Source organism: Dipodomys spectabilis, unplaced genomic scaffold (assembly GCF_019054845.1).
Source record: "Dipodomys spectabilis isolate Male_0828 unplaced genomic scaffold, ASM1905484v1 ptg000073l, whole genome shotgun sequence".
In the NCBI taxonomy this organism is placed as follows: domain Eukaryota; kingdom Metazoa; phylum Chordata; class Mammalia; order Rodentia; family Heteromyidae; genus Dipodomys; species Dipodomys spectabilis.
Window position 1 is genome coordinate 5059305 of NW_024870750.1, and position 22571 is coordinate 5081875.

The 22571-nt window shown below is 36.5% G+C and overlaps 1 pseudogene; it reads left to right on the forward strand.

Moving 5' to 3' along the window:
• Positions 1–3963: 3963 nt before the first annotated feature.
• Positions 3964–4811, forward strand: LOC122110037 (annotated as a pseudogene).
• The last annotated feature ends 17760 nt before the right edge of the window (positions 4812–22571 follow it).

The window sequence follows — 22571 nt, forward strand, 5'->3', positions numbered from 1 at the left end:
GATCGGACCTAGAGACCAACTGACTGCCTGTGTTCAAATCCCAGGCATACCACTTACATGTTGTTTGACCTAAGGTAATGTATTTAATCTCTATACTTTGGTCTCCTCACCTTAAGATAGTAAACTAGGGGCTGGGAAGTTGGCTCAGTGGTAGGAGTGCTTGCCTTGCATGCCTGAGGCCCTGGGTTCCATTCCTCAGCACCACATAAGCAGAAAAAAGCCAGAAGTGGTGCTGTGGCTCAAGTGGTAGGGCACTAGCCTTGAGCTGAAGAGCTGAGGGACAGCACCCAGGCCCAGAGTTCAGCCCCCACAACTGGCAAAAAAAAAGATAGTAAACTAATAGTAGCTATGCAATTTTGTTTGTATGCTTCATATAGGATTAAATGAGTTAACATGGGGATCCTACCAGCTATTATTTTATTTTGATAATATAATAAAACAATTACCTAATTTTTCCATGTCTTAAGACAAAACTGCATGACCATAGTAATTAAGAATAGCACAGAGATTTAAATAATACCTTTCACTAAGGGTTTTCCCAACAGTTTAATCACATGATTTCAATCCTCTAATTCCTGTAGTTTTGCAGATTCTCTCTCTGATTACCATTGCAAAGATAGCTTAGTATACTTTTGGCAAAAACATGTTTTGTGTGTACTGCAAGGTTATACTAAAGTTTGGATTTTTCAAAGCGCTCCATCCAACCCATCTAAATTAAGGATAGGCAGTTATATGGGCTTTTATGCCAGACATATTTGGAGAGCATTAGGGTGTAATTAAACTAACTGGGGCTAGTTGGAGGTTGTGATGGCTCTACTTCAGTGGTGCATAAAAGCATCTTACGCACTGGGAATTAGGAAGCCAGAATAGGAACCATTAGGATGTCATTTACTACATTTTCATTTGATCAATTTATACTCTTTAATGTGACGGCCTGGTTTGCATCCTTTGTGCAGGTGTTAACTCTTTGCCTTTGACTCTTTAATACATGTCTATAAAATGTGCTGCCTGCAAATCTGTTCCTATGTGCTGATGGTGAAGGGAGCACAATGTTGGAGAAGTAGGTCCAGTCCCCGGTCCTTATCATCACTAAACACAGCAGGGCAGCTAGAACACTTCTAGATCAGGTAGTTGGAGGGTAAGCTAAATGCCCCAGTTTCTTGTGAAGAGCATCTGAACCTACACACACACACACACACACAATCCGTTAGATTTATGTTAGGATATTGCTTCCTTATCTTTCCTATTGACCATCAATGACAGACTATACAACAATGTTTTGAAGGCTCAGCCAAGTACCACATATGCTTGCTCTGTCTCTCTCTGTCTCTCGGTTTCTCTGTCTCTCTGTCTCTCTCTGTCTCTGTCTCTGTCTCTCTCTATCTCTTTTAGTGGTACTAGAGATTCAAACCAGGGCCTCCTTCTTGCTAGGCAAATGCTCTTGGGCAATGCCCCAGTCATTATTTGTTTTGTTTTCTGTTTTGTTTTTGAGACTCAGTCTTCTTACCTTTGCCTAGACTGAACTCAAACTCGGAATTCTCCTCCCTCTACCTCCTGAGTAGCTGGGATTGCAGATGTATACAAACATGCCTATCTGATCTTACCTACCTTAAGTCTTCATAGGTAATAACTTACCCCATTTTATAAGTGAGAAAATGCAAACTCACTTGTCTTTACTGCCCCAAATAGTTCTGTGAGTCTATGGCAGGAATACAATGAAGCATACACAGCACATTTCTGTGCTCTGCTGCCTCTGTGATGATTCTCCTTGCTAATTCAAGTATGGAGTGGTAAAATAATAACTTGTTTCTCTTCTTGCTTTTGAGAAAGGCTAAATGACTATCTTAATTGAACTTATGGAATTGTAACACATTAGGATACTTGTGTAAGAGTTTATCCCAAATACCTTTAAAACTTAAGTCAGTTTGTAAGGCTCCATACCATGTTTCTTTTAAAAAATTTATCTATCTATCTATCTATCTATCTATCTATCTATCTATCTATCTATCTATCTATTTATTTGGTGGTTAGAGATAAGAGTCTTTAAGATTTTTCTCTCTCAGAGCTGGCTTCAAAATGAGTTTCTCAGACTGCAGGCACCTAAGTAGCTGGGATTATAGGTGTGGGCCCTACTGTGTTTTTTAGTTGCTCAGATAAAGCATCTCATGAGGCTGAAGTTCAATGAGGGCAAGGATTACCTACTACTACAGTCCCAGAGTTTGACACAATAGCTGTAAGTGTTCATATCATACTAGTGAAGAATAAATTGATAAGCGAAGGACTTAGTTACTTAAATGTAGTTAAAAGGATGTGCTGGCATCCTCTATTAGGATTTACACTTTTCTGGTATTTTCTTGGTCGTACTGGGAGAGAGCCTCACACTTGCTAAGCAAGCACTCTATCTCTTGAGCCATACCTCAAATTCCTTTTCCAATTTTTAGAATTAATTGAACTCTTATGTGAAAGGAAATGTGAAGGATTGCTTATAAACTTGACTTTCAACATTCTAATTTTATTCTACCTCTCCTCCTATGTGCTAAGTTCCCAGCCTTTCAGTGATCTGCGCAGAGATTTGGCTGGTCATTGGCTTAAAATCATGGAGTAAAGTGAGTTCAGCAATGATCATCTTTCTGTGTCCATATTAGGATGGAGTAACATTAAAACAGGTAGTTTTTAAGCCTCTATACCTATTGTCCTTCCCTGACAAAGGGGATTTTAAAAATATTTTAATTAAATTAAAAATATTCTTATTCTCTAATATTTAGGTGATCACCTTAGTTAAAAATTTGTAAAAGAGGGGGGTAGTGGGGGAGATGGAAAGGATGGGAAGGGGAAACAAAGGAGGCAACAATGCTTGACAAGAAATGTACTCATTACCTTGTCCATAGAATTGTAACCCCTCTGTACAGTATTTTCAGATTTTAAAAAAATAAATTAAAAAAATTTGTAAAAGAGCCCAGAGTTCAAGCCCCACAACCAAAAAAAAAATTATAAAAGAGGCTGGAAATGTGGCTTAGGTATAGAGTGTTTGCCTAGCATGCATGAAGCCCTGGGTTTGATTCCTCAGTACCACATAAACAGAAAAGGCCAGAAGTGGTGCTATGGCTCAAGAGGTAGAGACAAAAAGAAGCTCAGGGACAGTGCCCAGACCCTGAGTTCAAGCTCCAGGACTGGCAAAAAAATAAAATAAAAATAAAAGCATAAAAGAGCTAGGTGCCAGTGGCTCACACCTATTATCCTAACTACTCAGGAGGCTGAGATCTGAGGATTGTGGTTTGAAGCCAGCCCAGCCAGGAAAATCCATGAGACTCTTATCTCCACTAAACTACTACTTCTGGGCCAGAAGTGGTATTGTGGTTCAAGTGGTAGAACACTAGCCTTGAATAAAACAAGTGCAAGGATAACACCCAGGCCCAGAGTTCAAGTCTCAGGACTGGCAAAAAAACAAAAACCATAAAAGCTCAAAATTTAATATATATCTTTTCAGCCTAATGCATATTTTCAAAGAATGAAACAAATAGTTACATTTATGTGTCAGGAGCCATTATTTAAATTAGTTTTGTTATTCTAATTTAATTAGAGAAAATTAGCATCAAATAAAGCTCATTAATAAACTTTGATATTTGGTGGCCGATTATCTATGATTTTTGCAGCAGAGTGTATTTTTCATTTGTTGCTAAAACTCACCTTTCAGTTAGTGAGTTCTAATTTACATGAGTATGCATAATGAGAGCTATACACTAATAGGATTATTTTAATATTCTTTTACATTTGTTAAAAACCTAACCACACTAATTATTAATCATTTTTCTATAAGAATCCTTTTCAGACATTGTTTTTCAAAAATGTATGGATATTTGTGTAGTTAAAACTTGACGTTTTCCCGTTGCTGGCGTGCACAGCGCCGTGGAACAGGCCTCTTAGTCGTGGGAGCCCCACGCATCCCGATGGGTCTGCCGCAAAATGAGCTCCATCCGCACCGGGCGTGCCCTGTCAGCCTCTACCTTCTCTCCTGATGGAAGAGTTTTTTTCAAGTTGCATATGCTATGAAAGCTGTGGAAAATAGTAGTACGGCTATTGGGATCAGATGTAAAGATGGCGTTGTCTTTGGGGTGGAGAAGTTAGTCCTTTCTAAACTTTATGAAGAAGGTTCTAACAAACGGCTTTTTAATGTTGATCGGCATGTTGGAATGGCAGGTTTGTTGGCAGATGCTCGTTCTTTAGCAGACATAGCAAGAGAGGAAGCTTCCAACTTTAGATCTAACTTTGGCTATAACATTCCACTAAAACATCTTGCAGACAGAGTGGCTATGTACGTACATGCTTATACACTGTACAGTGCTGTTAGACCTTTTGGCTGCAGTTTCATGTTAGGGTCTTACAGTATGAATGGTGGTGCACAACCGTACATGATTGACCCATCAGGTGTTTCTTATGGTTATTGGGGCTGTGCCATTGGCAAAGCCAGGCAAGTTGCAAAGACAGAAATAGAAAAACTTCAGATGAAAGAAATGACCTGCCATGATGTTGTTAAAGAAGTTGCAAAAATAATTTACATAGTACATGATGAAGTTAAGGATAAAGCTTTTGAATTAGAGCTCAGCTGGGTTGGTGAATTAACCAAAGGAAGACATGAAATTGTTCCAAAAGACATAAAGGAAGAAGCAGAGAAATATGCTAAGGAATCTTTGAAGGAAGAAGATGAATCAGATGATGATAACATGTAACATTTCAGAATCTGATATGTTTTAAGTTTCAGTCACAGTCCCATGTAACTATTTAACCCAATGGAGTCCACATCTTACTGACCAATTTTCATTAAAATGTGTCTTCTAAAAAAACCAAAACTTTACGTTTTGCTATTTTCTCCATATTTTGTGCCTGTTTTGTGTCAAACTGTTATTACTCTTACTAGGATTCTATGTCTAACAGGTAAAAAGGAAGGATGTTTCATAATGGCCTTGTGTTTAAACAAGAATATATCTTTTTAAATTAAATTAAATTTTATTGGAAAGGTGATATACAGAGAGGTAACCATTATTTAAGTAAGGCAATGAGTATATTTTTTGTCGAACAGTGTTACTCCCTCCCTTGTTTTTCTCCCACTTTCCCTCCTCCCCTCCCCACTCTCCCCAACTCCCACATATCTTATAATTTGATTCATCTCATGATATAAACATCAGTCACTAGGATTCGGGTAAAAACATCAAGATTATTCTTAAAATATCTGAAAACCATTTATCCTTCAGCAAGGTATATTAGGCAAGTGGGATTCCAATTCAAAGCAATATCTGCAGCATTGAGAGATTTCACAAAGCTTTGTCACAAATAGAATGATATGCCTGTTGGCCCTACCACCTTTAATACATAATGGTGATAGCTAACCAAATCAACAGCTCAATTGCCCTTGCCAAATATGACTATCTTAGAACCATATGGCATGATTTCCCCTGTGTTTGAGTGTTGCTATTTTACAGCAAAGACATTTAAGTAACTTTTCAAAAATTACTTCTAATTCTTAGAAAATCTTGTGTGCCAAATGGCATTATCTTCATTTAAATAATATTGACTTAAATTTTTTGTTTTTCTTCAGTATGTTGGACAAAGAGTACTAAAGATGATATATCTATTGTAATGTAGAAAAATCATGGTCCTATGTAGTATACATAATTTTCATTCTTTCCTTCCTTCTTTCACAAGTTTTTTATGTGTGGAATACTACCAATCATGTTTTACCTGGTCTTCTTTAAAAAATAAATAGCCACGGCCGCCGCAGGGCACCAGTAGTTCACACCTGTAATCCTAGCTACTCAGGAGGCTGAGATCTGAGGATCATGGTTCAAACCCAGCCTAGGTAAGAAAAGTCCCTGAGACTCTTATCTCCAATAAACCACTAGAAAACCAGAAGTGGTGCTGTGGCTCAAGTGGTAGAGAGCTCACCTTGAGTACTCACTAAAGAGTACAGGGGCAGTGCCCAAGCCCAGAGTTCAGCCCAGACATAAGTAAATAAATTAAATAAATAAAAATAAATAAATAGCCAAAGCTAGGCACTGGTGGCTCACTCCTATAATCCTAGCTACTTAGAAGGCTGAGATCTGAGGATCATGGTTCTAAGGTAGCCTAGGCAGGAAAGTCTGTGTGACTCTGATCTCCAGTGAACCCAAGTAGAGCTGTGGCTCAAGTGGTAGAGCACTAGCTTTGAGCACAAAAGCTCAGGGATAGTATCCAGGTGCTGAGTTCAAGCTCCAGGATGAGCACAAAATAAACAAATAAATAGCCACCATGTAAGAATCTACTGGGAAAGATGCCTCAGGAATGCTCGACGTTCCAGCCCTTACCTGTTGGTGCCTTCATGCCATAGACAGCAAGCCGGTTACCAGACTGACCTAGCTGCTACAAAAGAGAAGACACAGTTGTCTCTGAGAGAGTCCTGCCCAACTGCAGCTTTGTGAACACATCATGTTGTTCTTTTGATAAGTAATTGTGTTTAGAGTGGGTTGTTATATAGAAGTGGGCATCAGACTCTGGATTCCTAGAATGGATATTTTAGCAGTTAAGGCACATGATGTTTCAAACAGGACTACATAATTTCATGAGGTGGACTTCATGACCCAATCTGACATTATTTAGTATATCGTATCATTTTAACTACTACTGTGGAAATCCAGATCCCAGAGTTGAGAAGAACTGGGCTTGGGATTGAGTAGAAGCTTGAGAGACCACAGGCCTATATGGGGAATCACCTTCATCATCCAGAGTGCCAGAGCGAAGTGGGGCTACTCATTGTTTCTGTACATTGCAGAAGGAAAGAGAAGGCATCCTAAATTCTCATGGTCTAGGAGTAAGACACTAACTGCATCCTTTTCTGGAAAGTGTGCCCTTGGCTTCTGAATACTAACCATTTCCTGTTTCCTCCAAACCTTTTGACCATCCATTGCTGCAGTGTTCTTTGCTCAGAGAAGGCTAGTCTTTTTGCTCAACTCAGGCCTTCAACTGATACTAATACTATAGAAGACAACCTGCTTTACTCAAAGTCTTCAATATAAATGTTAATCTTATTTTTAAAAATCCATCCAAAAAACATCCATCCAAAACGGGCAGTGGTGGTTCTTGTCTATTATCCCAGTTACTCAGAAGGCTGTGATCTGAAAAATGAGGTTCAAAGCTAATCCTTGAGACTATTATCATCCGTTAGTTAATAGCAAAAATCTGGAAGTGGAAGCATGGTTCAAGTGGTAGAACACCAGCTGAGAGTGCAAAAGCAGAAAGCATGAGGTCCTCATGCTGAGGACCAAGCCTCAGCACAGGTACAAAAAAAAGGAATCCATACAGAAATACGGAGAATAATGTTGGACTAAAGATAAATATGATCCAGCCAAAGTGACCTGTAACATTAGCTGTTATATCCATGAATAACTTTATGCTTATGGATAAAAAAAACTTAAAAGATCTGGACTTGGCGATACATATCTATAATCCCAACTACTCTAGAGGCAGAGATCAATGGATTGAAGTTTAAGGGCAGCACATGCAAAAAGTTAACAAGCCGGATATATCCCAGCTATTAAAGAGGTAGAGGTAGAAGGATCATTGTCAGAGGTCTCTCTTGGGCAGAAGTGCAAGGCATTATTTGAAAAACAGACTAAAAGCTAAACAACTGGAAGCATGACTCAGTTGGATGAGGTTCAGCATTAAAACCCCAATTCTGGAAAAAGAAAAATTTAGAAGTGAACTAATTCTTACCTGCCCCCTGCCCCCAACTACCATAATTCAACCAAAACAAGGAAAATGCTGACTAGTACTAAAACCCTTAAGAAAATGGAATTTGTCATTGTAGAATCTTTAAACAAGGACATCATAGGCTGAATGCATTCTGGCCATTTGAAGCACTGACACCATTTTAGTGTAATCTTTTCCAGAAAATAGAAGGGAACATACCCAATCTAATATTATAAGCCTGTTGCCCTGATATTAAAATTTAAAAAACACAAAGACAGTACCAAAACCAAACCAAAGAGATCTACTGACCCATATCTTTTATGATCTTAAGCATAAAAATTCAGTCAAAACATTAGCAAGTTTGAATCATTTTATGTATAAAATGAATCATATTTCATAACCAAGTGTGATTTACCCCACATATTAAAAACTGGTTCAAAAATTGGTTCAAATGTTGAGAAATTGATTTTAATCTACCATATCAACAAGCTAAAAAGAAAAATCACATGATTCTATCAATTAAAGCAGGAAAGTCATTTGAAAAATATAATATCCATTCATCAAAAACAAAACAAAACTTAGAGAGTAGCTCAAGTAGTAATGCATCTGCTTCACAAGCATGAAGCCTTGAGTTCAAATTCCAGTACTGCCCAAAATAACAACAAAACCCTCCGCTAAGCAGGAATAGGGAAATACTATATTTGATGTCTGTATAATTTGTGGAGGGGAAGGGGAAAAACAAATCGTTTAAATAGGGATACAGGTGAACCCATTGCAACAATGAGATGTACAAGTCGTTATGTTGAAAACGAACTTTACAACTTGGGGGGGGGGGAGGATTGGGTAGGGGGAGTGGGGGGAGGATGGGAACGGATGGGAAGGGGAAGCAAAGGAGGAGGCTACAATGCTTGATAAGAAATGTACTCATTATCTTGACCATATAATTATAACCCCTTTGTACAGTATTTTCACAATAAAAAAAGTCAAAAAAATTCTTTCACTGTATTTCACAGTGAAATATAATACACAATATATAGCACATATATAATACATAATATAATATGAAATATAATATAGTATATATAAGTCTATATTACTAGCATCATAAAATATATATATATATATTATATATATATGTATATATATATATATATATATATTTGTGCTGGACCTGGAGCTTGAACTCAGGGCCTAGGCACAAATATATATACATATATATATACATACATACATATATATCTCAAAGCTTGTGCTCTACACTTGAGCCACAGCTCTACTTCTGGCTTTTTTGTGGTTAATTGGAGATTACTGCCTAGGCTAGCTTTGAACCATGATCCTCAAATCTCTGTCTCCTGAGTACCTAACATTACAGGCATTACCTATTAGCATCTGACTAATCTATAAAATATTATATATATATATATATATATATATATATATATAAACTTTTAACTCATTGGTTATAGTCAATCCACAGTTTTCTAAAGCAGTTTCGTAAAACAGTTCTCTTAGCAGACTCTAAATAGAAAAAAGCAGTAACACATTTAAACTACTTGCTTATAAAACAATCTGGACAGGTTTGGGGCTATTTTTCTTTATGTGTTTGTATTATTGGACTTGGAAGCCTCACAATATTAAAGGTTTTTTTGTGTGTGGGGAAATGTCACATTCAATCCTCTTGTATTACTAATATATGCTATTAAAATCTTTTTTAATACAAAATAGGCTTTTCATGAGTAGTTTATCAATCTGTTCTTATTAGCATAAGAAAAGTAGGTATATTTCTATCCAATTTCATTTCTTAACTTACAAAGATATGGTAAAAACATTAGCCATCAAATGTCATCTCTTATATATTGACAGCCTAGATAAAAGGTAACTACATCTGAAGTCCTGGAAAAAACTGCTAAGCCTTCAGCATTCTCTTGTCAAAGGAATCATTGTGACTAACAAGCAGCAATAAATGACAAAAAACAGAAATAAGAGTAGTTGTTTTACATTATGTCAGTACTTACAATTGATCTAGCCTCAGGTGATTTTAATTCTGAAGTGTCTTTTCCTTGAAGAATTAAAGGAAAATATACAGAAGATCCTATCAAACTCCAAATATTTATTCTAGACCAGTCTTAATTTTTAAAAGTAAGAAATAGGACATGACAACTGTTAAATTATGCAAATGAAGTAATGAATGCTCTTTATATATGCTTTTTAAAAAATCCCTCGTGGCTAACTAAACCAAAAAATTACTCACCTGAGTTTATGGGTAGGTGAAAAAATTTAAGAAGCATCATGAATCAAGACACTAGTGTACCACTGTAATACTTATTCTGTTCAGATCGCTGTGCTCCATTTAAAAAAATGCAATTCTTGAAATATAAAGAAAAGGCTTGCTCCAGAATCACATTTTTAAAATTTGAAATAGAGTAGCTTGCTCATTATTAAATTAGAAAAAAATAATATTGCACCAGTCCTGGGGCTTGAACTCATAGCCTGGATGCAAAGAACTCTATCACTTTGAACCACAGCTCCAATTCCAGTTTTCCATGGTTAATTGGAGATCAGAGTCTCATGGGTTTTCCTGCCTGGGCTGGCTTTGCACCACAATCCTCAGATCTCAGTCTCCTAAGTAGCAAAGATTACAGGAGTGAGCTACCAGTACCCAGGGAAGACCTCTTTTGAGGAAGCCGATGAGTGGAGACAATGGAAACAAAACCCATAGTTCTTGCCAGACCTAAAGTCAAATCTTAGCCTAAACTTGTCTGAGTTAGGAGTCTGTTACTTACATCAACTAAAATGTTGAGTCACTTTTGTTTAAAGTATTTAGGGAAAAAGACAATCATTATTATTTGGGTTGACATAAATTTCAAATTTGGGTGGCATAAATTTCAAACTATTTCTTTTTCATAGGTAATTTTTTCAAGCTTACTTCCTCCCCCCCCCCAAAATAATCATTCAATCATGATTAATATCAGAGCTAGGCATTTTCATACTAAAAAAATCAGAAAAACTATACTTGAGGTCAAACTAAGTATCTCTTAAAATAAGAATGTTTCAGTTTTAACTACCACCAAATAACTTTACATAATATCAAAGAAGATACTTTTCCAAGGATCATCTGCATATTCATTTACCAATAGTATCCAAAACACTGTATTGTAATTTGGTACCTTTACAGCACCAGGCCACAAAGATTTACAGATCAAAGACCAAGTACTGTTCTCAAAGAGCTCCCTTCTAGCATTACAGGAAAAGCTCTATGAAGAACTACTTTCTATAAAACTGTAATGTAGACCGTTGAAACATAAAAGTGTAAGATTTAGTGTTTTATCTGATGGACTAGCCTAGTTAGTGCATACCATTTATTTCCCCAAGAATAGTTATTGGGCATCTATTATGGATGAGTTACTAAGTTAGGCTGTGTCTGAAGAAGCAGCAGTAAACATATTCGAGTCAGGAGGGAAAAGTGGAAGTGTCCAAGATTATAAAAACAATTAAAATTTGGAGGCTGGGAAGGTGGCTCAGTGGTAGAGTGTTTGCCTTGCATACATGAGGCCCTGGGTTCAATTCCTCAGCACCACATAAGCAGAAAAAGCTGGAAGTGGTACTGTGGCTCAAGTGCATTAGCCTTGAGCTGAAGAGCTGAGGGACAGCGCCCAGGCCCAGAGTTCAGGCCCCATGACCGACATATATATATATATATATATATATATATATATATAAATAAAAACTTACTTACTGTACTTGACACAGACAGTAAATGTTTAGAACTTAATCCTTGTCCTTACAGAACACAAAGCCTAATTTTTTTACTAGATGAATTACAAGAGAATATTTTAAAGGTTGTAACAAGAGGCATCAACCAACCAATTTTGGTGCGTACAAGAAGTGCTAGTCCTTAGTAAAATCAGAAAGGACATTGCATAGGTGTCATTAAGATACATTTTTAAAAGGATAAGTAGAAAGCACATGGGTGGTATTTTATTTAATAAAGCACATAAGAAACATTCTCTCCTCTAATTCTCTACTCACACAGAAAAAGGATAGCCAGTTTTATTGTTTGCTTTCATAAGAATGAAAAGCTAATTATGTTTCTGTCTAAGCTGTTGGAAACACAACTCACAAGTTATTCTTGTATTATGCTGAAATGTAGGACTAAACCTTTTTTTGTGTCATAACTAGTTTTTGAAAACTAGGCTTTTACATAAGTGAATTCAGGTTCTTAAAAGGCATTCTTGTTGCTGTGGAGGACAAATTTTTGCTTAGCTCAGGTAAGAGAGACTACTGCTTCTCCCTCTTCCCTGTCCCTTATTCATTATGCTCCAGCTACACCTTAATTTTAGATCTTCAAAATCTTAAGTTTCTGATTTAGCATCTTTGCCTGTATTATGCTTATTACCTAGAACACTGTGAGCATTCAAGCCTTACACTCTGCTTATCTTTTCCATGTAGTGGACCTTAGTTTCTTGAATTTGTTATCACTAGGACAGTAACATTTTATCTCTTTAATTTTTCTACTTATCAAGAATAAACACACTAGGAGAGACACACTAATTCAGCAGAGGCAGACTATTATTAGTTATTTTAAAATCCTGATTACTCACAATTGAAATAGTGTTGTGTCATCAAAAGGGCAGAACAGAAGAATAAAAATGAAAGCCAGATGGTGTTGTCTCATGCCTGCAATCCTTGCTAGTTGGGGGCCAATCCAGGCAAAAAAATTAAAAAAAAGGTTGCAAGACCTCATCTCAACCAATAGCTGCTGCAGTGGTACACATCAACAGATGGGTGGATCAGTCAAATGTGGCACACACATACATGAATAGCAATAAGCCCTAACATGGAAGAAAGTCAGACATATTACATGGATCAGCCTTAGGAACATTAAGCTAAATGAAATAAGCTAGTCAGAAAAAAAAAAAAAAAGCCCTGAAACTGTGTAATTCCATTTGAAGCAGGGACTTAGAACCCAGTGGGAACCCAGAAGCTTGGGGCAAGGAGGGGGGTGAGTTATTGTTAAATTTGTATATAGTTTCACTTTCATGAAATGAAGACTTGTGGAGAAGGTTAGTGGACAGGGTTGAACAACATTATGAGTTCGCTTATGGCACTGAGCTGTATACCTCTCATCCCTGGGAAGTATATTCTAAGTCCTTCTAGTGTATGCCTGAAACTGTGGGCAGTGCTAACTTACATGCTGCTTTTTCCTATACATAAGTACCTATAATGAGGCTTAATCCATAAGTTAGACATAATAAAGGATTAACAACAGTAAGTGATGATAAAATAGAACAATTAAACAACATATTGTAATAAAAGTCACATGAATGTGATCCATCTAAGATGACTACCTAATTACTAACATAGTTTGAACATGTAGTTCAGCTACACTGGACATAGCCTGGTTCATGTTCTGAACAAGACAGTGTATGTTTCATTATACTCTAAATGGGGAAGTGTAATTGAAAGCTCATTTATGAATTAACTATCTCTAGAACTTTCCATTTAATATTTTCAATGATTGTTTACTTGAGGTCACTGAAAACATGGAAAACACCATAGATAAAAGAACTACTATGTTTAATATGGTAGTTTTTGTTTATGTATTTTTTGTGTATTTTGTGTAGTTTTTTTACAATAAAAAGAGGAAAAACTAAAGTTAGCAAAGAAAAAAATCATAATAAGTAAAATAAGCCAGACCCAAAGAAACATAGGTTCCATAGCTTCTCTCATTTATACTGATTAGTATACACGTAGGATAGTCCTGGCAGAGGTTCACAATAGCCCAATAGCTATGTACATATGACCATATAAAATGATGCTAGTCAAAATGAACTCCATGATATGGAAACAAGAAGGTGTTTCCCCCTTTTTCTTTTCTTTTTTCTTTCTTTCTTTCTTTTTTAATGTACTCTTGACACTTGTTTCTTTTGTCTTTTGTTTTTTATTCCTCTGGTTTATTCCCTGTGATCACTGTTTCTGATGTCTGTACCCTTTGTCTTGTATATGTTTATCTGATTTGGGGAAGGGGAATCACAGAAGCAGTGGGACAAAGGATGAACCAATGCAACATCGATATTCACTAGACGCTATGTTGGAAATGAACTTTACAGCTTGGGAGAGAGGGAAGGTAGGGGAATGGGGGGAGGGAAAGCAAGAGAAAACGAGGGAGGGGTAACACTGTTTGAAAAGAAATGTACTCATTACCTTACTTATGTACATCACCTCTGTACATCACCTTTAAAATAAAATAAAAATTTAAAAAGCCATTGTAAATAAATTACAGATACATATTATCCACTAGGAACATTTTTTCACTATAATAATAATAATGTCATTATCACACCTAAGAAATCCAACACTGATTTGTCTGATACATGATTTATATTTTAAAAATTAAAAACAAAAATAATTGTATGTCCCTCCCCCACAGTGTAACCCCCGCTTTCACTATATTTGATGTCAGTATAACATGTGGAGGAGATGGGGACAAACAAGTCGTTTAAGGATTCAGGTGGACCTGTTGCAACAATGAGAAGTACAAAAAGTCATGTCAAAACCAGCTTTACAATGTCGGTGGGGGGGGGGGAGGGGGGGTATGATTGGGTGGGAGGGAGGGGGGAGGTTGGGAAGGGAGGTGAAGGGTAAACAAAGGAGGAGGCTGCAATGCTTGGTAAGAAATGTATGCATTATCCTGCCCATGTAATTGTAACCCCTCTGTACAGTATGTTCTCAAATAAAATAAAATAAAATTTAAAAAAAAAAAAAACAACAAAAATAATAAAGAATTGAGAATGTAGCTCTGTGACAAAGCACTTCTTACCAGGCCCAAGGTCCAGGGCTGAATTCCCAGCACCACAGATACATAAAAATAAATGAAAATTAGGTTAGAATAGTAATATTATTACATTAAGCAAAATTTTTGTTAACATGTTGCAATCTTTTTATATATTTATATCTTGACATAGTTGAATATAAATTATACATAATATTCTGGCTTTAAAATCTTTTTTAGGTTATCATGTCTGGTCTAGCTTTTAATTTTTTCAACTAACAGTATAACAAATTCTATGACAAGATCATAAAAATATCATAAAAACAAAAATGATTGTCTAGAAGCAGAACTGCTGAGCTACAAACAACATGGGTGTGAGTCAGAGAATATTAGGACAAGCCTGTCCACCAGGAACATAGATTTGATTACATGTGACTTGTGTCAACTTTGGAGAAATCAGAGCAAAATGTAAAGCAAGGCAATGGAGATGTTTCTAAATGAGCCATTCAGCCTCTAAGGCAAGTTTTATGGCAGCAATTGAAATTCAAAGAGAAAGCAGCAACATGCCAGGTTTACTATCTTTAAATTATACATCACTTCTTCATTCATTCCTTCAAAAGGTCAGAAAATTTGCTAGGAGTTGTGGCTCATGCCTGTAATCTGAGCAATAGGAAGGCATCAGAAGCAGGAATTCAAGGCCAATCATAGCTATATAATGAGACTTTGTTTCAAAAAAAAGGAAATTTTTATTTTTAAAATTGTAATAACAGTATTCCAAAATTATTAGTGTTCTGGTCATTTAAAGCTGGCCACAAAAGTTCTCACCATCTACATGTGTAGGCCTCTGAAATTTTAATGCCTACTTAGTTAACACGAGCAAATACTAATCTTTATATTGTCCACTAACCAAAAAAGACTTATAACTCTAAATAAGTAGGATAATAGGCAGCTTAGTGCTATTTTATAAATATTAATCTCATATTCTCATCTGCTCTAATCAGTAGATTTACAACTTATTTCCTGATTATACTTAAGTACAACAATGCAATACTATACAGAGAATTAGTTAATTCCCCAAACTTTGTTTGATATAAATGATACTGTTTAAAATCTACCAGAACACTAGAAAAAAAGTAAAGCCAGTTAAATACCAAAACTGCCTTAACATTCAATAATCAAGTAATTTCTAGGTAGTGATACTATGGTTTCAGAACTCACTTGATCCAATTTAATTAGGCTTACATGAGTCTAATTGTTTCGAAATACTACCTTAATTTCAATGCTTAAGGTAGATATTTCTGGTTTCTAGTGTTCATCCCCTGGCAGAAACATCAATTTGAACAACTATCCACATAAAAAAATGTGTTAGGCACACACTCCAATATTATTCAGCCTTATTTTTAAAAAATAAAATAAAAGGAAATCCTCATGGATGAACTTGGTGGACATTATGCTAAAGGAAATAAGCTACAAAGAGAAAAATAAATTATTGAGTCATTTATATAGTATATATATGCATATATAACATACATATACAGGTATATACAACATATATACCTATGTAGGTATATATAGGCATATATGTACCTATATATATAAGAATGAGCTAATATCCTTAACACAAGGTGCCACTAGAAAAATATGTGATGCACTGAAACTAACTTCTTCAACAACAAATCTTCTACCCAGCTAAACTCATATTTATATAACGTCAACGCATCATACTAAAGACTTAGGAAAAAGAAAGATGCTCCATTTTGAGGTCCCAAAATGTACTTTTTAATCTCCTTTTAACTTATAATGTGCCTAATTTTGAATAAAAATCACGAAGCATAAACAGTAAGAAGTAATAATATATTCTTAGGGGAGAAAGTAAGCATCCAGTATTTTCTCACACAGATACTGTAAACCATATCTGATCATTTAAAACCACAATGATTTTTGTGGCAAGGGAAGGGTTATAATTTAAAGTATAGACAACTTGAAGATTAGAAGATAGTTCCAATAGAGAGATGGCAAATAAAGAATTAAAAAGATGCTGAGGGACAGTGGTTTATACCTGTAATCCCACTCAGAGACGCTTAGATCTGCAGAACTGCATAGACAGAAAAGTCTAATAGATGTCATCTCCAAAATAACTAACAAAAAGCTGGGCTAGAAGTGTGGTTTAAGTGGCAGAACTCCAGTCAAGCAAGCAAGCTGAGCAAGGGTGAGACTTTGAGTTCAAATTCTGGCATTGGCAAAAGAAAAATACAATCAAATGGTAATGCTAAACAAACAAACATAATAACAAAAATTGAAAATGCCTTTGATACGTTCATCAGACTCAAGACACCAGAAGAACAACCGGGTGAATTTGATAAGTCTATATAAACTTCACCAATCAAAAGAGTTGAGAGAAAGCATGAATCTAAGAGCTGTGGTTTTATCCATGACATGGAATCTCAGAAAGAAGACAAAGAAGATAGAAAAAAATGTCTGAAGAAACAAATTTGTGAGAATTTTCCAAAAGTAATAACACATACTAAACAACAAATCTAAGCAATCACTAAGTCTCAGGAAAATTGCCAAACAGGATAAATACCCTCAACTGAACTAATCTCTAACTATATCATATTCCAGCTACAGAGAGAAAAAGACATACAAAGAAAAAAGGTAAAAATTGAAACAAATTTCAGCTGGGTGCCAGTGGCTCATGTCTGTAATCCTAGCTACTCAGGAGGCTGAGATCTGAGAATTGAAGTTCAAAGCCAGGCCAAGCAGGAAAGTTTGTGAGTCTCTGATCTTGAAATAATCACCAAAAAGCTGAAGTAGAGATGTGGCTCAAGTACAAGAGCACTAGCCATGAGCACAAAATCTCAGGGACAGTACCCAGGCCCTGAGTTCAAGCTAGGACTGGAAAAAAAAAAAAAAAGCAGAGTGATTTTTTAAAACTAATTAATCTTTTTTTTGAGACAGGGTCTTGCTATGTGGCCCATAATCCTCTTGTCTCACTTTCCCAGAATGCTAGGATTATAGGCCACCATGCTCTATAGAGTGATACTTTCTAGAGAAGTAAGCAAACCAACACACCTTATATATGGAACATTCTAGACTCAGTAAAAATATGTCAAAAATATAGAAGTCTGGGTTCCAATGGCTCATACCTGTAATCCTAGCTATTCAGGAGGCTGAGATCTGAGGATTGCAGTTCAAAGCCAGCCCAGGCAGGACAGTGCCCAGGCCCTGAGTTCAAGTCCTATGACTAACAAAAGAAAGAAAGAATGAAAGAAGAGCTGGATACATGGTTCAGGTGGCAGAGGGCCTGCCTACTAAACACAAGTTCCTGAGTTCAAACCCCAGTACTGCCCTTCCCAGAACATTTCTTGGTCCATAATGACATTAAAACAGAAATAACAGAAAGACATTTGAAAAACCTACCAAAACATGTGAAAATTAAACAAGCAAGTTTTAAGTGATTTTAAGGAAGTCCCAAAAGAAATTTGAGATTTACTTTATATGAAAAATGAAAAATATATCAATATTTGGTGTTCACCAGACACCAAATTTGCCAATATGTCAGTCTTGGACTTTCCAACTTCCAAGACGATGAGAAACAATTACCTACTGTTTACACGCTATCTAGTTTTTATGATGTCTTGTTATTAACAGGCTAAGCCATTCATAGGCACACACACACACACACACACACACACACACACACACATCCTCAAGAAATTTAAGTGGTCCTCTAGCTTCCGTCACTTAACAGGCTGGGACTGAAGGAGTGCTGCAATGCTGTTCTTGATTGACATATTTGATCAGTACACTTTGCATAAAGAAAATTAACCTCCATAATGTAGGTGGGCCTGATCCAGTCAGCTGAAGGCTTTCAGGGGAAAATCTAAGTTTTCTCAAAGAGGAAATTCTTCCCAAGAGTCCAACATAAAAACCCTGAGTTGCCAGCCTGATTATCTCTGCTGTGGACTTTGCAATTGAGTGCAACATCAATTTCTACTGGCTGAATTTCCAGCCCACTGTCTTGCTATACAGATGTCAATCTTACTACTTTTACAATCCTGACCTCATCAATTTCTACTGGCTGAATTTCCTGCCCACTGTCTGTTATACAGATATCAATCTTGCTACTGTTACAATCCCGGCCTCTTATTTAACATCAATCTCACTGGTTACTGGATGCAAGCACACATGCATACTACATGTTCCATTTCCCTGAAGGTTCCCTCACTGTTTTAAAATACTGGCTCTTAAAACAAAAGCTGTGGTTGAATTTCTTTTACCTGATTGTGTTGTCTATTTAATCTTAGTCTTTTTTTCATATCCAAAAAGCTTATCTAGAAGACTCTGTTTACCAACTCAATCCTATTCAGAAGTATTTTATAAAATTATATTGAGGGCTGGGAAGATGGCTCAGTGGTAGAGCGCTTGCCTTGCATACCTGAGGCCTTGGGTTCGATTCTTCAGCACCACATAAGCAAAAAGAAAAAAGCCGGAAATGGCATTGTGGCTCAAGTGGTAGAGCACTAGCCTTGAGCTGAAGAGCTGAGGGACAGTGCCCAGGCCCAGAGTTCAGGCCCCATGACTGGACCCAAAAAAAAATTAAAAAAAAAATAAAAATAAAATTATATTGAACATCAGCCATTAAGAGTTTGGCAACAGCCGGGCGCTGGTGGCTCACGCCTGTAATCCTAGCTACTCAGGAGGCTGAGAGCTGAGAATCGCGGTTCAAAGCCAGCCCGGGCAGGAAAGACCGTGAAACTCCTATCTCCAATAAACCACTAGAAAACCGGAAGTGGCGCTGTAGCTCAAGCGGTAGAGCACTCGCCTTGAGCTGAAGAGCTGAGGGACAGCGCCCAGGCCCAGAGTTCAAGCCCCACGACCGACAAAAAAAAAAAAAAAAAGTTTGGCAACAAAAATTGTAAAGCTGAAAAGGCATCAACTCAGGATTAGGTGTGTAGCTCAATGGTAAAGTATAGTTGAGGCCCTGCATTCATTCCTCAGGGCCAAAAAAAGTGCAAAAAAACACATCCATCTTATCGTCAAGAATTTTACGGTCTGCACACCTTTAAAATGTCTTCATTAGAAATTTTCCTGTTCAGTGACTTCTAAGCCTTTCCAGTTTATAATGACCTTTCTTTTTCTATTTGTTGAAGCAACTGGTGTCTTGTCAATCTCAGATCAAGTTATTCCCATAGAAACAATTATAACTATTTTATTGTAATGGATATTTCGCTTTCGCTTCCTAAGTTTTGTCCCCTCATTCTAGTTCTAAGTTCCCTAAGTATAATACTACATTGAGACCCTTTATATGTTGTCAAGATACCTACATAAACCTTCATTTTTGACAGTGCTGGGATTTGAGCTCAGGACCTTTTACACTTGCTAGGCAAGCACTCTACCACCTGAGCTATGCCTCCAGTACTTTATCCTTTTATTATTTTTCAAATTGGGTCCTATTTTTGCTAGGACTGGCATAGACCAGATAGCACATAACAGACACATATCACCATGCTTAGTATTTTATTGGGTGGGTTGTGGTTTTGGGAACTTCTTGCCAAGGCTGGTCTCAACTGTGATCTTCCTGATCTCAGCTTCCTGAGTAGCTAGAAATACAGATGCTGAACAACCATGCTCAGCCACTGTGGATACTTAAATATTTTCATTTATTGATATATGGTAAGTTTAAATCCTAAAGTACAAAAATCATGTAATTATTGGGATACTAAAAGCTGAAACCAATTTCAAATCTTAAATAACCAATAAATTACAATTTTTACTCCTTTCTCATTTTTTTTTTTTCTTCTGATCTTGGGCTTGAACTCTTGGCCTGGGTGATATCACTGGGCTCCTTTAGCTCAAGGCTAGAACTCTAGCACTTAAGCCACAACACCACGTCTGGTCTTCTGGTGCTTAACTGGAGGTAAGAGTCCATGAACTTTCCTGCCCAGACTAGCTTCACACAGACTGGATTCAAATAGTGATCCTCAGATCTCAACCTCCTTAGTAGTTAAGATTACAGGCATGAGCCACCAGCTTCCTGCTTGAGTCTCTTATCTTTGATACATCAAAACTACCAATTAATTTAGTCATGGGGTCATAAAATACCTGTTATGAAAGCTTTTTTACTTGAATTGTCATTTTTACCCAGTTATTAAATGTTTTAAAAGTCTAAATATGTCTGAAATCCTGTCAATTAGATCAATCTTCTTAAAGCCTTTGGAAAAAGATTAATGTTATACAATTCTAATACACTGTAGATACTCTGAAAAAGCAGCATAGACTCTCATCCAAAACTGGTTTGTATATTCAGACTTATAAGGGACATGCACAAAACAGACACACCAAATAATTTCATATTCATGTAGCAAGGTTTTCTAGGGGAAAGGAAAGCAGGTCTCCTAAACTGGCATGAAAATAGCTTGAGAAATCAAGAAAATGGTGAATGGATTTTTTTTTTTTTTGTCATTCGGGGGTTTTAACTCTGGGCCTGGGCGTTTTTTCCTTAGCTCTTCAGCTCAAGGATAGTGCTCTATCACTTGAGCCACAGCGCCACTTCCAGTTTTTTGGTGGTTTATTGGAGATAAAGAGTCTCACAGACTTTCCTGCCCAGGCTGGCTCTGAAGCAGTTTTCATCCTCCTGAGTAGCTAGGATTACAGGCATGAGCCACTGGAGCCTAGTCTGTATTTGGGTTTTTACACTGGCTAAGGGGTCAGGATTGTCCCACATGGTTTGAATTTCCTGCAAGCACTCAACTAAAAGAGGACCCAGGCTTTCTTGACCAGATAAGGAGCAGAAGGATAAGTAGAAACAATGAGATTTTTTTTTAAGTACTTATACATCAAAATATGAAGTCATTTTTATTGCTTGATAAATCAGTACAACTAAAATACAGATACTGAAAAATATTTATGATTTTATTAAAATTTAAGATATTAACAAGCTACATATAATTAAACTGAATATATAAATGTGTCAATACTAAAAATAACAATATGCAATGTTTCTTGTTGAAGACAGGAATCAAAATCTTGAGTGTTATTCAAAATAGATTTTACCAAAAAAAAAAGTACTACTGAAAAATTTTCAAACATAAGTCTTTCAACCATTGTAACAATGAGATGTACAAGACACCATATTGAAAATGAACTGTATTTACAGCTTTGGGGATGGAGAGGGAGAAGTTGGGGAGGTTGGGAGGAAAGGGATGGTAGGGGAAAAACAAAGGAGGGGGTAACAATGCCCCATAGGAAATGTACTCATTACCTTACTCATGTAACTGTAACCCCTTTGTACGGTATCTTTACAATAAAAAATATATATTAAAATTAGTCTTTCACCTTTGATTTCATAAAAGATTCTAACATAACTAGTAAAATTAGAATTTTGCCATTTGTTGTGTTTTGAAGAACACGTGGACAGACTTAACTATCAATAATATAAATTTTGAAATTATAATACTATCATGCATGTTGCAATAATGAAGTATGAGTGAGCTCTAGTGGTGTGTGTGTGTGTGTGTACGTGTACGTGTGTGTGTGCTTGTCCTAGGGCTTGAACTCAGGGGCTGAATGCTGTTCTGGGTTTTCATGCTCAAGGCTAGAACTCTACGACATAAGCCACATCTCCACTTTTGGCTTTTTGGTGGTTAATTGGAGATAAGAATCTCACAAACTTTCCTATCCAGGTTGGCCTTTGAAATGCAGTCCTCATATGTCAGCCTCATGAGTAGCTAGGATCACAGGTGTGAGCCACAAACACTTGGATCCTAGTGACTTTTAGTCTTTTTTTGGCTGATGAAATATTCCTGAGCCCTGTTCTACATAGTTATCATCAAACAGTCTTTCTGATAGTCTGAATTTATGCTATCAACACAACTGAAATAATTCAAGAATAGAACTTACGTTCTTAGGAGAAGCAGGCTTAATATTTATAATAAAGATCAATGGGGAAAGTATTGAATTCTATTAAGATTAATGAAAGTTCTGCCTGAATATGGCATCTAAAGTCAAAATGAAAATAAATGATTAGCTAATGCCACAATAAAATTTCAATATTTGAATATTTAAATACTCAAATTAA